This window comes from Protopterus annectens, chromosome 16.part0, assembly GCF_019279795.1.
Source record: "Protopterus annectens isolate FY-2018-M chromosome 16.part0, PAN1.0, whole genome shotgun sequence".
In the NCBI taxonomy this organism is placed as follows: Eukaryota; Metazoa; Chordata; order Ceratodontiformes; family Protopteridae; genus Protopterus; species Protopterus annectens.
Genome location: NC_056750.1, coordinates 797,538,080 through 797,554,146, shown reverse-complemented (window position 1 = coordinate 797,554,146; position 16,067 = coordinate 797,538,080). Strand labels below are relative to the sequence as shown.

The 16,067-nt window shown below is 40.0% G+C and overlaps 1 protein-coding gene across 2 annotated transcripts in view; it reads right to left on the bottom strand.

The window, feature by feature from the left end:
- NOXA1 (NADPH oxidase activator 1) overlaps positions 1 to 16,067 on the bottom strand; it is a 546,660-nt gene that overhangs the window by 301,207 nt on the left and 229,386 nt on the right. The gene's annotated exons all lie outside the window — the stretch shown is intronic.

The following is a 16,067-nucleotide window of genomic DNA, read 5'->3' as shown; positions in this document are numbered from 1 at the left end:
ATGCTTTCAGTATACCCTAACTGACCAAGATGATAATGAAATAACAGAAGTGGATAAAGCCAGGGGCTTGGGGTCTGCTAGGACCACAGAAGCCAAGAGGATTCTAGATGTTCTGAGATGCATTTTAGACATTTTTTTAATAACCTTTTCATCCAACGATTCTGGCCACTTAGTATCATCTGTTTTACTTTACCACTCAAAAGCATTTGACAGCATCCCTCACCAAAATTTATTCACAGAACTTTCATCTCTCAGCCCTGTCATGGTGCCATAGCTATCTCACAGTAAAATGGCTCCAAGGCTTTTCATCCTTCCTACCTGTTTCCATAGGTGTTCCACAGGGTTCAATACTTGATCCCCTCTTATTCAATATCTTTATAAATAAACTTCACACAACTCCCCTTCTCCCACTCCCTAATCAAGCAACCCAAATACAATACGCAGATGATGCCACCCTCATCTGGTCAGTCCCAAGCTCTTAATGACCTCAACCAGGACTCCTTTTCATCCATGGAAACATGACTATGAAAATCACACCTTCTTCTGAATCCTAAAACATTAATATGCTCCACCCAAAACATTTCTAAGGCCAAAAATAATCTTTCAAAACACTCTCTAAAAATAACACCAGAATAGAAACAATCAAAGCTACTGGGAGTCAAATAGACGAACACCTAAAATATGATCTTCATGTTCTCCAAGCTGTTAAAAAAACACTAGAAACCTGGTTTATTATGCAGAAGTAAACACTATCTTGCAGGCAGCATTGGAAAAACCATTGCATCAACTTAATTACTAACTACTTTCCTTTATGCTGCTCTCATCCTGACCTTCATTGCAAAAAATGCAACTAGATAGCTGCTACAACAAAAAGTACAGTTTTGTACCTACCATAAATGTAGATGTTCGAGGATCCACATTGCTGCAGTCCTAACCATTTGGGTAGTCCTGCTCCCGAATGGGTTCAAAAAGTATAGAGGAGTTGACGTTGAATACAATTAGACTGACGCGAGGAGGGACGCACCACTACTACAATGATGACCGGGACGCATATCCTCAGTCTTTCTTCTTCCTTGCCCCAGAAAGGCCTAAAAGGGCCCAAACCAAAAATAACCCAAACCAAAACCACCAAAAAACATATAATATATATATATACAAATGCAACTGCTAGATTTGCCACTGATCTACCAACAAAGTCATCATTGTACAGCCTTAAAACAATTAAGCTGGCTAGAGCTCTAACAACGTGTTACTTACTCACAACTACTTAATACAACAGAAAACTGTCCAGTACTACAAAACACCATAAAATATTATTCTCTGCCCAAAGAACTACACTCTCACAATAAATAACTTTTACTCACCACCAAATCTAATAATTTGTAATAATAGGTTCATAGGTTCATACTAGGCTATCTGCCCTAGGGCATTTATAAGCCTAGCCAGAATGTGTTTGGCTTTTGCCACCCATTTTAAATTTATTTTGCTATGCCCTTTTTTGAGGTTAGTATACTGTGCCTCTGTCTAACAGTGACACAGAAGTGATACCCGGGGTAAATCTACGATCTCCCATCCACTCATCAAGATTCCTCTTGAAGAGAGTCAATGAGGGACTCTGCCTAACCTGGACTGGGATTTTATTCCAGAGTGAAGGGAGCCTCTGGGTTATGAATCTGTCCCTCCAGCATGTCCTATTTATTTCAGTGCTGAGGTTCAAGACTCTCGGCCGTGGCTCGATGGGATTTGGATTTTCTGAGGTGCAGCATGTCCATTAATTCGGGTTGGACATGGCTTTATACGTCAGGCACAGATCGCCTCTGAACAGGCGGTATGCCACTGAGTAGAGCTGGAGTTTCTTTAACCGGGCAGCATATGGCATCTGTTTGAGCCCTTTGATCCTCTTGGTGAGGTACTTTTGGGGTCTTTCCAGTTGCTGCAGGTGTCTGGTAAGGTACATCCCAAAAGGGGCATTGTACTCAATTATGGGCCTGATGAGGGATGAGTAAAGAGGCACGATGACGTCCCCTGATCTAGATGTGAATCCCTTCATGATTAGGTGGGCTATATAAAATGTTTTTCTAACCACTTTGGCCACGTGGTTGTCAAATGAGAGATTGCTATCAACTTGGGTCCCCAGGTCCCTAATTACTTCTTCTGTACTTAATGGATTACCACCCATGTGGTAATTTGTGGGCACTTTGTTTTGCCAAAGGGATGACTATACACTTTTTGGCATTTAGCTTGAGGCCATGGCTCTGGCACCAGTTGTTTGTTTCTATGAGGCCCTTTTGGAGGATGCTTGTGTCGACTGGAGAGTCGATTATGGCGCCCAGTTTGCAGTCATCTGCGAACTTGGTCAGCCACAGTCCTTCCGTGTTGGCCTGTACCTCCGAGAAATATATACCAAACAAGAGAGGTCCCAGGACTGAGCCTTGTGGGACACCACTTGTAACTGGTTTGGAGTCTGACATGGCTCCAGCAATTCTAACCATGTGGGTTCTGTCCGTGAGCCAGTTTGCAATCCATCTAGTGACATAGTGACATAGGGGTTTATATTTAAGCTGGTGAGCTTATCTATAATGCCCGAGTGGGGTATTGTATCGAAGGCTTTTGCGAGGTCCAGGTAGGCTGTGTGGACCACCTTCCCCTCGTCAATGGCCTTGGTGACTGTTTCAAAGAAATCAACCAGGTTTAAGAGGCAGGATCTGCCCTTAACAAAGCCGAACTGGGTAGGATCCAGTGTTTGTAGGTCCCCAATATCTTTATTTATGAGGTCCATGATGATCCTTTCCATAGCTTTGCAGACCAAGCTAGTCAGGCTTATGGGGCGATAGTTTCCAGGATCCGTTGAGGCACCACCTTTATGGAGAAGGACCACTGTTGCTGTCGCCACTCTTTGGGCACATAACCTGTAGTAAGGCTGAGATTGGACAGTAGTTTTATGTTTGGGTTTAGCTCTTCTTGGAGTTCATGTAGGACGCGCCCGGGACACCATCTGGTCCCATTGATGCTGTGTTTTTGCTTTGGAGAGGCGGCTCTTACCTGAGCATCTGAGATGTCAGGGGCAGCACTCTGCTGGGATAGATATTTGCCCTTTTGGTGGGGAGGGGGGGAGAAGTTTGCGCTGAACCTGTCAGCTAGGATGTTGGCAATGTCTGTGGGTTCAGTGTATTTTTTGTCATTTTGGACTAATTCTGAGCATATCTGGGAATTACCACCCAGGTTCCTAACATAACTAAAGAAAGCCTTGTGATTATCCTTAGTGTCCTGTGCAATTTTTCTCTGGAAGCTGGCCTTAGACAATTTTATGTGTGCCCGTAGTTTTTTGCTAATACTGATCAGTGATGCCTTCCCTTTTTGGGATTTTGCTCTATCATTTAGTAGCTTCCTCCTTCTATTGTATAGTTTGTTTATGGCTGGGGTCCACCAGACAGGACGTCTGCCTTTGGAGGATTGGGTCTTGGTTTTATTTGGGATCGCATGATCCATGCATTCCTGAAGGTGTTCAGAGAATGTGTTTATAAAGGATTCTGCAGTCTGGGCCGTATTTTCCACAGGCCCGGGGCTTTGAAGGATTCCACCTCAGTTTTGAGGAGTGTGAAATTTGCTTTAGAGAAGTTTTTCACTGTGGTTTTCTGGGCAGGGGTGGGGTCGGGATGTGAATATCCAGTGAGATTAGTTTATGGTCTGATCTTACCAGTGAGGGATACACTTCTGGTCTGGAGCATAGAGTCCCCATGTTGGTGATGATCAGGTCCAGTATGTTTTCCCCTCTTGTGGGAGTGGTAACAAGTTGTTCCATAGCATTTGAGTTTATAAATTCTAGGAACCTTTGGGCTAGGGTGTTGGAGCTAGAGTAATGCTCCCAGTCTATGTTTGGGTAGCTGAAGTCACCCAATATAATGGTGTTTGGAGAGACCTTCATATTTTCCAGTGTTCTCAGGAAGGCCGAGGGGGTTCCTGGGTTTGGGAGGGTGGTCTGTAGCAGGCTATAAACTGGAAGGCAGTTTTACCCACTGTTAGTTGCACATGAATAGTCTCTGATGCCGTGCTTTGCCACCAACCTGGAGGTGTGGGTATCTTTGATGAATATCGACACTCCCCCTTGGTCCAAGTTTTGGGGCCAAAAGCATGGTATGAGGTATAACCTGGTAGTGCTGGGGTGCTCTCGGGAGCCCTGAACCAGGTTTCTGTTACTGCACAGATATCGATGTTCTCCATGCTAAGGAGAGTTTCAGTGCATGCATCTTGAGGTTTAGACTTCTGGCGTTGAGTAGCATTACTCTTAGTTTCTTATCCTTTGTGATACCTATGGAGGTGGGTTTGTCTTTTGAGCCTTGCCTAAAAAGGCACTATGGGGTAGCAAGAGCCTTTGCCAATATCTGAAAGCCCAGGGTGACAGGTGCAAGCCGTCCCTATGCGAAATCGTGGCTTGTCGAGCATATCATCCCAAGCTGACAGGCATTGGATCCCCTTTGAATGACACCAGTACTTAAGCCAATTGTTGAAATTGATCATCTTGTCCTCATATTGTGGCATCATTCTTGGTGAGGGTAAGATGCTACTCAAGGTCAGGGTCATACCGGCCTGGGCTACATGCTCAGAGAGCTCCTTTATGTCTCTTTTCATGTAGTCCAGGGAGGTATGTCTCAGGTCATTCACACCAGCATGGACAATGACTGAGTCATATTTGTACTTGCCTTGGAGTGACCTGAGTGCTTGTGTTATGTGGCGGATCCTAGTGCCCGACAGGCTGCTCACCGTGACCCTCTCCTTGTTCAGCCTGGTGAGCGGGACGTCAGTGTGCCTGACGATAGAGTCACCTATTACAAGTGTATCAGGTGTGTTGTTTAGTCTTAAGGGATGTGACTGTTTGGCACACTGGCTTTGTGAGATATGTATTGCACGTGTTTTGTTTTGGGGTAGCGGCTGCTTGGGTGTCTGCTTTGGAGGTCTCTGCTGCTTTGGCAAATCTTTATTTAGAGCCTCCGAGTATGTTTTTGTGTGATTATGTGTTTGGTTTGCTGTCGTGGTAGGTCTATGTGAGACTGGAATTGTAGTGAGTATGGTTTCCTTCTCCTCCTGACTGGAGAATAATAATAATAATGTAGGTAGAGGGGCAATTGCCCTTGGTGCAAAGTGTTAGGGGGCACAATTCAGAGCTCTGCACTATTTTTCTATACTGAAATGCCAGTACAAAAAGTCAGTTGAGTTTAGTGTAATTTTTTTTTTACTTTTCACTTGAAAGGCTGGGGGCTGTGGATTGTCTGACATACTATAGGTAGCCAATCACACAGTAAGCCAAATTGTTTATTTATTTATTGAGAGCTGAATGGGTGTGGATTTAGTGGGACATACGTGGCAGATTTACTGTAAGAAGCCAACTCAGCTTCCTACAGTAATCCGAAGACTTTTTTTCTCTGCAATTCACAGCTGGCAGGGCATGATTGTGGGTTGACTTTCTACATTAGTCAGAAGTCCTTTATGGACTTAGGATGGGGCACAAGATTCTTGGGTCTGGCATAGTGTGTTAAATGAGCCATCTATGGCTGCTAATTCTGCTGGTGACTCACACTACTTCTATTCCTACAAAGTGTGGAACGCCCTAACACTCCACTTAAAGCAAATTAAAAAACTAAGTTTTTAAAAATCAACTTAAACAATACCTAAATACCTCCTGGCTATGCTCCTACTCAGCTGCAGGCTAATACCTTAATTGTTAGCCCCAAACACTACTGTTTAACTTACTCCTTATCATTTCACTGTATCCTAATGCTGCTAGATGCAATTTTCTTCCAACTAACCCTCACTTTGTTTCAAAACAGAAGCCCCACTTCTGACTCTTGAAAGTTTATCCAAGTACTAATCAACTGTTATACCTGTCTCTCTTACTTAACAATATCAATCTGCAGTACTTTGTCTTTCAGCCTCAACTTGATCTTTGGCATCATTTCAAAGTACCCAATTTTATTACTCACAAATATCTAGTACCATATTATAATGCAACTTATGTTTATCCAATCTATGTCATTGTAGGTTCATCATAATATTACAGGATTTGAATTATGTAGTTTATTGAAGTTTTTGTTTAACCCTTTATCTCTGTATTGCAATTATTATCCTATGTAAATTTCATTCTTTGTTATTATGCATGATATTGTACATTTTTTGGGGGAGCCGCAGTTGTGCAGTGGTTAGTGTTGTCACCTCACAGCAAGAGGTTCTCCCATTCGATTCTCAGCTGGAGCGACTTGTGTGTGGAGTCTGCATGTCCTCCCTGTGGTCGAGTGACATTAAAGGCATGCAGGTAGGTGCGAGTGTGAATGGGTGTGCCCTCGTTGAAGGTTGGGTGTTGGGCTGGCAACTCGGCATTGTAAAAATCCACTGCTAATCATGAGCGGACTGGAGTTCCGCTGTGGCGAACCCTAACTGGGAAAAGCTGAAAGTCTCTATTGTACATTTTTTTGTGCACAGCTTTTCTCCCTGGGCATTCCCTGAAATGTTTTCTTTTTTTTTTTTTGTCGGGTCATACTTTCCCAGTCAACAAATGGAAATAAAGAATAAGTAAATTGTTGTCTTGTGACAAGCTGTGCTAAGAATACTAGGTAGGCACAGCTGCTTTATGAGAAGTAAGTAATTTAAAGTGCCAGAGGCCCTTTTATAGGTAAACAGAAAACTGCACAAGTTTGTTTACCTTTGCCTGTTGGTGGTGATAAGGAAGGGATTTATTATGGATATCAGTAGCCTAATTATGGGCAAGAGAGCTTTAGAAAATAAGGATAAAGGTTATCTGCATGCAGAGATATAGATCAAGAAAAGTCAAATGTAAAGTTTGATACAAGGTAAAATAACTGAAAGTGGAGTAAACTCTCCTCCTATTGCATCCGATGTAAAATGATAAAAATAATGATGAATTCCAGATACGGAGGAGAGAACACAGCTTGTGAAAGTATATCAAAAGACTCGAGTCATCCAACGTGCTTAAAAACACAGTATTTATTCGAGTGCTTAAAAACACAGTATTTATTCGAGTGCTTAAAAACACAGTATTTATTCGAGTGCTTAAAAACACAGTATTTATTCGAGTGCTTAAAAACACAGTATTTATTCGAGTGCTTAAAAACACAGTATTTATTCGAGTGCTTAAAAACACAGTATACTGTGTTTTTAAGCACGTTGGATGACTCGAGTCTTTTGCTATACTTTCACAAGCTGTGTTCTCTCCTCCGTATCTGGAATTCATCATTATTTTTATCAAATGTAAAGTTCCAAATGATTTGTTGGAAAGTCTAATAAGGTAGAACGTTTGTCTCATTACGCCTAGAATTACTGCTTAAGTAGATTGTGTAGCAGCTGAGGGTTATGATATGTTACTCTGATATTTCATTTGGTTATAGGACTATATCTATGTGTCTTCTGCGTAATCTGCACATTCCTGTTTTTTTGGGGGGGCGGGTCTTCACTTGCCCAAGCAGCTACCAACTGTGGCCAAGCAAAAGCCACTTCAAGAACCTAGGCAGGGCTTTTATTGCCATGTGCATAATCAGTAATACCCAGTACTTTGGGGCAATGTCATATAAGCTATGCATCGTAGTGGTTCTCACTCCCCTGGTATGTTTGAGAAACAACTATTCTTATCTACACATGCAAGGAGTTTATAGAGAAAACATATTCAGTATTCTACTGGATGGCACCTGTGATATACCTAGTGTATCCCCTAGGTGTCTGTGAAAGGTTGCTTTAACTAGTTTAGAAAGAGCTACGCACACCTTGGTGTCCACTGCTACAGGAAGCTCATAAATCCCCCCCCCAGATTCCATTCATGGCCAATACAAGTCAGCCAACGCTCATATGATATCTCTGTCCTATAAAGAACAGTCAGTCAGCTACTGGTCATTAATTGATGGTAGGCGATACACTCCCAGTAATTTATATTCGTGCCACATGCCAGTGTGCCACACACCTGATGTAATAGCACTTATAGATGGTAAGGTCTGCTGCACAAAGGCTGCTACTGTTCCAAGCATCTTCGCTTCCTGCAGCTCTACAAATTTGCACATGCTGTTTGCTCCTATAATGATGTTCAACATCCTGCTTGCCATCTTTGCAATCCAAGTTTAACTGTGGTTCTGGAGGCACATGTTTGTATCTTATTGCACTCTCATTAGATTGTACACTCATTAGAGTGCTTGCCTCCATTTATCATACGGTTATTTGCATATACCTGTCCCCACTCCATTTTCCTTGCTGCTCTGTAGTGATAGCTGATACTATGATACCATGAATCACAACATACCAGCTTGCATCCACTTCCCATGTAATGGCACTGTGTACTATGCAACCTTTGTATGAATTCCAGCCTAGGTTCAGCCAAATACAAATTTTCTTTACAATAGCGGTGACATGATGAAATGAATTTTTCTCACTGTTGCTTGGGCTCAGAACTTTCAATGTGACAGCATTTAAGAAAGAAAATTAATGACATTTTAATATGATCACAACATTTGTATAACACAACAAAACAAGGTTAAAACTACTTCAGTCTGGAGCACTAATTTTGAGGTGGGAGCTACACCTTAAAGGATATGGGAGATAAGACTAGAAATTAGGACTTGGGGAAAAAAAGCATAGAAAGGTGTACCATACTCTGCTAAGCTCTCACTGATGGAGAAATGCATATTGTGTTGTATTTATAACAGCTAGGTGCTGATGGAAGTCATTGGTGGTGGTATTGCTGTATCAAAAGTAGCTGAGAGAGCACAAGCAGAACTTGGCTTTTATAAATATACATGTACATTACCATATATATTGCTCATAACTTCTAGTTTATAACCATGACTATCACACAACTAAGTCTAGTCTGTCTTCTCATAATTCTTTATAACACCACAAGTTATCACTCTAGCAATATCACTAAACTTAGTAGCACAACACTACATTATGCACCCTCATATACCGACACTGCACATTATAATAATATCTGCCCACAATTGTTCAAGAACTACATAACAGACCAATTCAGAACTAAACACATATGCTCTCATTACTACTCCAAAAAAACACGATACTTTCTCACACGCATCACCAAACTCCAACATCTGTATCACCATTTTAATACCAGGCTCACCATAAGTGTGGATATCCACCCCAACCAAGGCCCAAATCCATTCTATCCAACACAAACTGCTCCAACACAAATGTCAGAACATAACACCCCCCTATCTTCATCCCTGGGCAAATCAACAACAGCAGCAAAACCAATCATCTTTTAATGATAATATTAATATTAGAAGTATCAAAAATAAAATACCTGAACTCCAGGCCACAATAGCACACTACTCCACAGACATAGTTGCTTTAACAGAAACCTGGTTAAATAAAAACATAGCTAACTCAGAAGTTCAACCTACTGGCTACAATATCATTAGACAAGACAGACCACTTTGTAAAGGGAGTGGAACTGCCTTACTGTATAAGTCCAACTTAACTGTACGTCAATAACCAAACTCCTACCCCTCCCCCAATAATTGGGACATACTTATCTCACAATTTCAACTTCACCCTACAAAGGTCATCACCACAATTGTGATCTATATTCCACCTGGTAATATACCTGCTAGCCTTGAAGACTTCTTATCCTTGTGTTCTTGCACATACTCATAACAAACCCTTATATTGGGGGATTTCAACCTAGATTGGTTCACCTGCATATCAGAACCACCAGTTAATCTAATAAACCTCCATGGCTACCAGCAGCTAGTCCAAATTCCAACTAGATATGATAAAAAAATCTAAAAGGGAATCCATCCTTGACTGGGTCCTAACTAACAACCCCACATTGTACTCCCACGCAGGCAGTCTCCCAGACACCTTAAGTGACCACAACGTAATATACCTTATAAGTAGTAGAACAAGCATATGCAAAACCACTAACTATATATCCACTAGAAACACAAAAAAAATATCTCCTAAGGTCCTCAATACTTTACTCTGTAACTGTGACTGGACCCCCTAAAAACTCTCCCACTTGACCAGGCTGTAGCATATTTCAACAAAACATTTCTACAACACCTAGACACTGTTGCTCCATTGCGCAAAATCATGGTTAGAACCTCTACAAACCCCTGGCTCAGTAAAGAAACCAAACAAATCAACAAGTCCAGAGACACTGCCTGGCTTTACTTTCAAAAAACCAAAGAAACACAAAGCCTAACTAAGTACCAAGAACTGCGCAACCGTGCAAAAAAAATGCATTAACCTGGACAAAAAATCCTACTACATGATATTACAAACTAAATACCAACACAACCCGCAAAAAGTTTGGAAAAATATAAACCAACTACTAAAACCCACCCAAAAGGCTACCCCCAAACCAACCAGCCCTGACACTAAAGTTCCCATCGAAACACAGTTCATCTCCCACTTTGTAAACTCAATTCTATCCTTAGTATCACAGGACAGTTCCTTCCTCACTATCCCCCCAACACAAATAACACTAATACAAGCTTTACCCTCAAAACAATTTCCACCACTTCAATCAAAAGCATGCTCTCCAAACTAAAAACCTCATCAACAGCAGCCGACCTACTCCCCAGCTATTTCTTGAAACTCACAGCAGATGCTATTGCTATCCCAATCTCCACTCTCATAAACAGATCAATTGTTGAAAACTATGTGCCCAAACTCTGGAAAATATCCTATGTTACACCCATAAATAAAGGCTGGAACTCCACTGAACTTAATAACTACAGACCCATTGCTTTACTCTCCCCCCGGCCAAAATCCTAGAAAAATGCATCCATACTCTGGTGCTAAAATATCTCCTAGACAGCAAAATCCTGTCATCTACTCAGCATGGTTTCAGACCTGCCCATAGTACCACTACAGCCCTCCTCTGTTTCACAGACAGAGTAAACTGTCTCAAAAACGAAGGCCTGCAGGTGTCAACTCCTTTTTGGATATGTCCAAAGCATTTGACACAGTCTCACACCAAATCCTGCTAAACAAACTAAACCAATATCACCTATCAAATTCCACTCTTACCTGGTTCCAAAGCTACTTAACTGACAAGTATCAAGCTGTGAAATGGGAAAATTCTCTCTCTCCTCAGCTGCCCATAACTATAGGAGTCCCACAGGATTCTATCTTAGGACCACTACTATTCACAATTTTCAGAAATGACCTCCATACCTCCACACAGCATGCATCTATCATTCAGTATGCAGATGACACTACGTTAATCTGTGCTGCACAAAACATTCCCACACTCCTGCAAACAACTCAACTAGCATTCTCTGACATTGAAAACTACCTTACCAAAGCCCAACTTATCCTCAATCCAAAGAAAACTCAGCTTATGATTATAACCAGTTCTAACAAAAGCACTGATAACAGTCAAGTCACTATCTACTCCACAAATGCTACTCCAATCGCTCCAGTGGCACAGGCTAAGCTATTGGAAATAACCATAGACTCCTACCTAAAATTTGATAGTCATCTCAACTTAACTATTAAAAAAGTACATGCCAAACTGGGATCACTCTTCCGTATCAAACCATTTCTTACTAACAACACAAGATCAACCATTGCTCGCTCCCAACCTCTATCCACCCTATTTCCACACCAATTCCACCACAGTAGCACGGGGAGGTAAGAACACCAAGCCACGAAGATTAATTCTTTTATTCCAATAAATAACAAAACAGACTGAGCGCTTTCACCAGCCAACCTGGTATCATCAGAGTCTTATAACAACTTTCAAAACCATTCACACTTAAATACACATCCACCCAACCTACAGCTATCCTAATTAAACCAATTATTCAATAATTCCAAATTGATTCCTTAAAGAAATAGTAATTATAACATTTACATCTGTAAAAATAAATTCAATTTAAAAACCAGTTGTTACTTAACATAAAATGTAAAACTTGACAAAACATAATTGTAAACATAGATATAAAAAACAATGTTGTAAATTTGAATTTACTTATAGTGTATGTTTTATATTTTATATTACACTAGCCCTATATTTCAAGTGAGGTTTTAAGGAAATGTGATCATTTAATCCTGGAAACTTAGTGGCATTAAGTCTTATCTGCCACTCCATTTCCAGAACTGCCACCTTGTTGCTAATGTCACATGTACATTTACTGGGGCATCCATACCAGATGAGGAAGAAGTTTTTTTTAGAAGCCGAGAGCTACCCACGCAGGTCAAAGAGGCTTCTAAACAGGAGGCCACAATTGAGAGATGTTCCAGAATACTATCCAATGAAGAGGGGGATGCAACGTTATTAATGAACAGACACAACAACTATGAATTCAACAGTGACTTTAATGTTTGTTTTGATTTAGGTTTTGGAACATTTCATGCTTTGAATGATGGTTTGAATGAGTGTAGTGAGAATGTGACCTTGACATTGAACGATTATCGAGGTGAAGGAAATGTTAGATTGTATGACAAAGGTGATTGTGAACATCATGTTGACTGTACCCTACATTCACTTATCGGTGAAAGTAATACTTGTAACAAAGGTTATACTAGGTCGGAATTACATGTTGTATTTAGTGAGGACACCAATGAGAATCAAATATGTGATAATGTTGACTTAGGGAATGACATTTTAGAAGGTGAGGAAGGGGGGATTGATATATCTAACCATGATATTGGTGAAGTCGAACCTGCAATGGGACATGAGATACTTAGAAATGGGGGCTTTACGATTTATAACTATACTGATATGGACATAAGCCAGACCCATTTCGAATTATTTAGTAAAGGTACCAGTTTTATTCCCAGCTATAAATTAGACATAACACAGGTGCTCATTAACTTAAAGCTTTATACGAGAAAATTAAATCTCCACTTATATTTTTCAACTTTGGGACTGAAGACAGGAGTTCCATGTAATAATTTTGATACAGTGGTATTAAAAAGAAAGAGTACTTTTATGCCACCTGCAAATGTGGAAGTAAATTTATTTGAGCAAATGGTGGAACGTGACTTCAGGAGGATATGTGCACAGCATAAACAGATACAGGATAATTTATCTGAGAGTGAAAGGAAGGTTCTTTATGAATTAACCATGACCAAAGAGTATAGATGTATGCGCCCTGACAAAGGGGGTGGTATGGTCATAATGAATAAAATTGACTATAGTGGGATTATTATGAAGATGCTAAGTGATGAAAGTACTTATAACATTGTGTCAACACATGAAATCAATAGGACATATAGTAAGATAGATTTATATCTATTGGATGCACTTTATCAAGGGGCAATAAATGAGGATGAATTTGATTATCTTTCGGTGAAATTTCCGATATTGCCAAAACTATTTGGGATTCCAAAGGTCCACAAAGGTACTGACCATTTGCAATTCAGACCCATTGTTTCGGCAAAGGGGTCTAAGACAGAACCTATGGCAGCCTTTGTGGATCATTTATGTAAAAAGACACTTTTAGATGCCCCACACATTATAAAAGACTCCTGGCATTGCCTGGAAAGGCTAAGGGAGATATGTGACATTGACACTGGGTCATACAGTTTCTTAATAATTGATGTGGTGAATCTCTTTTCAACTATTCCACACAATGAAGGACTAGAATTATTTCAGGATAGTTTGTTGAGTAGTCCAAGTTTTGACTTGGAAAGACTAAACATTTGCCATGAATTTATGGATTTTATTCTGACAAGTAATTATTTGACATTTGAAGGTGAAACATACCAGCAGACTAAGGGGGTGGCGATGGGGGCCCGTTGTGCCCCCGTTTACGCCAACTTGGTTCTGTTGGCATGGGAGAAATGTCATATTTTTTCATCTGATTTCATGGAGCATATCCTTTTGTACAACAGGTTCCTAGATGACATTCTAATCCTATGGAAGGGTAGTGAAGAACAAGTGACAGAATTTATGTCCTATATTAACAATACCACGGAATTTTTTAAGTTTACTCATTCATGGAATAAGATGTCTATTAATTATTTAGACATTTCCATTTTGAAAAATGAAGGGAGATTGGTTAGCAACATATATAGGAAACCTAGTTTTTCCAATTCTATGTTACATTTTAAAAGTTGTCACCCCTTTCATCAAAGGAAGGGGGTGATAAAAGGACAAATGGTTCGTCTATCAAGATTGGTTAGTAATGATGAATTGTTCAGGAATGAGATATACACCTTGATAGGGTTATTTATGGAGAGAGGATACCCATTAAATTTGTTGCTTAAAATCAAAAAAGAAGTATATAGGAAAAGGAAAACTATTTATATCCCTATACTTAGGGGTACGAACAGCATGACATTAACTACAGGACGAGACAAAGAGACCAATTTGCAGAAGGGTAAACTTAATTTTGTTTTAAGATTTAATGAGAAGGCTACAGAATTCTGTGCCAGTATAAAAAACAATTGGGATCAATGTATAAATGTACAGACCAGAGAAATAATAGGTGAAAGTCCCAACATAGTCTTCAGTCGGGGGAACAACATGAAAAATATTTTGGAAAAAGAAAATACTAGACACATTAGGTCTCGGATGAGTATATGTGGTAATTGCATCAGTTGTAGATTCATAGCTGAGGGTACATATGTCTGTGTTGTGGGTTATGGACGTACATTAGCATGTCCAGGTCTATGTAATTGCAATACAAAGAACTGTGTTTATGTAGCGTCCTGTGTGACCTGTGACGCATATTACATTGGTATGACCACTCGTAGATTACGAGAAAGGATTGGTGAACACAATAGAAGTATAAAGAAAAGAGATGAGCATAATGCTTTATATTTGCACAGTAAAGTTTGCAGCAATTATACTAGATTTTTATTTTTCATTATTGATAGAGTGATGCCCTTCACCTCCTGTGACATTAACAACAAGGTGGCAGTTCTGGAAATGGAGTGGCAGATAAGACTTAATGCCACTAAGTTTCCAGGATTAAATGATGACATTTCCTTAAAACCTCACTTGAAATATAGGGCTAGTGTAATATAAAATATAAAACATACACTATAAGTAAATTCAAATTTACAACATTGTTTTTTATATCTATGTTCACAATTATGTTTTGTCAAGTTTTACATTTTATGTTAAGTAACAACTGGTTTTTAAATTGAATTTATTTTTACAGATGTAAATGTTATAATTACTATTTCTTTAAGGAATCAATTTGGAATTATTGAATAATTGGTTTAATTAGGATAGCTGTAGGTTGGGTGGATGTGTATTTAAGTGTGAATGGTTTTGAAAGTTGTTATAAGACTCTGATGATACCAGGTTGGCTGGTGAAAGCGCTCAGTCTGTTTTGTTATTTATTGGAATAAAAGAATTAATCTTCGTGGCTTGGTGTTCTTACCTCCCCGTGCTAACTGTGGTGGAATTGGTGTGGAAATTCGTGGTTTTGGATCCTGTATTGGTTTCCCTCGTTGTGCTCTATCCACCCTACTCTATGCATCCCCCATTCTGACTAATCTCAACAAAACTGAACTAAGCAAAACAGAAGCCTGATATAACAGAATTGCCCGCTTTGCTGCAAATTGCTCATATAGAACTCATCACTGCACTGCTTTGAGACAGCTCCACTGGCTTGAATTATCCAACCTCCTAGGCTACAATCAGCTCTGCCTCTGTCGTTCGATCTATTACCTCCCCAATAAGTGTCCTGCCCTCAAAAACCTAGTACAACATCACTCAGTCAAAAGGCCACTTAGATCATCACGCAAACTACTACTAGAAATCACCAACAACTACAATAGCTTTGGAGACACACTATAGAGTAGTTCAGTGGCTAAAAAATGGAACTCTGTCCCCACTAGCATTCAAAACACATCATCCAAAGCCTCCTTTAAAAGCAAAGTTGGCAGTGCCATGAATGCTCCCAAGGCTAGTGAAAGCGGATAAGGTACACATACCAAACCTAGAGTACTTGATAATAGTTTTCAATCTTACTCACAAACACTGGCTAATCTACAATGCATTTACTGTACCTGTGTACTATGTATGTATTCTACCTATGTTCCAAATTTCAGCTGTACACCACAAATCTATTAATTACCTTCACCTTTAA